Source organism: Octopus bimaculoides, chromosome 15 (genome assembly GCF_001194135.2).
Source record: "Octopus bimaculoides isolate UCB-OBI-ISO-001 chromosome 15, ASM119413v2, whole genome shotgun sequence".
NCBI lineage: Eukaryota > Metazoa > Mollusca > Cephalopoda > Octopoda > Octopodidae > Octopus > Octopus bimaculoides.
The window spans coordinates 9,138,176-9,139,383 of NC_068995.1; positions in this window are offsets into that span (position 1 = coordinate 9,138,176).

A 1,208-nucleotide genomic window follows, 5' to 3' on the forward strand; every position below is an offset into this window, starting at 1 on the left:
TATATATATATATATATACATATATATCTGTGTGTCTGTGTTTGTGTGTATGTATATATGTTTCTATATGTGCAATCATGCGTGCGTGCATATATACATATGTTATTGAAGAGTCGGATTAGCCGTGGATTACATAATTTTTTTCTATTCTATACTATACTTGCACTACCATAAGATATATCCATATGCTATGCGTAGATACCAAAGCGTTTTATGTTTCTTATAAAAATGTTAGTCTCTTTTCTATGGAATATTCCGAATATATGCGTTAACCTGAAGTTACGGATGTTGGTTTATCGAGATATAAGCTTGAATTTCGTAGATAAACATGTTTACATATCTTATAAATATATATGTTTAAGTGGATGTGTGTATGTTTGCATATAAACATACTGGTATGAATGTGTGTATATGTGTATGTGTGTGGGGTGGGCGCAAATGTACATGCAGGCGTGTATATATGAATAACTATGTATGCATATGTGTATATGTGTGCAAGTATGTATGTTTGTATAATTGGTAAAAGCAATCATGAAAGACAAAATACAGACTTTCGTTTGAATTTGGTCTTTCATCGTAAAACTATTTACAAAGACAGACATTGATATTTCACATAACAAAATATTCAGTTTAGAGATTCATGCTTGAGATATTAATAAGGACCGAAAGAGAACGACCTTCGAATGTTTAACTTATAAAATTTTACAGTTGTTTTATCGCATAGCTTTCAATCCTTTCAAATGTAGAGATGCTTTATCTTGGCAGGCACGCATATATAGATATATATATATGTGTGGGGAGAATGTGTATATGTATATGGATATATATGTGTATTCATACATAGATGTAGATAGATAGATAGATAGGTAGATAGATAGATAGATAGAGAGATAGATAGATAGATAGGTATATAGATAGATAGATAGATAGATAGATAGATAGATAGATAGATAGATAGATATAATATGCGTGCGTTTGTTGCGTATGTATGCTTAAATTTGTATGACTGTGTGTGTGTGAGAGTGAGAGACAGAGGTACAGGCGTAGCCGTGTGGTAAGAAATGTCCTTCCTCATCACATGGTTTCCGAGTTCATTCCCACAGCATAGCAGAATGTCTATTTATCCAAAAGCCTTATAACCATATTATATAATGGAAGCCCGTGGTATATATATGTGTGTATATATATATATATATATATATATATAT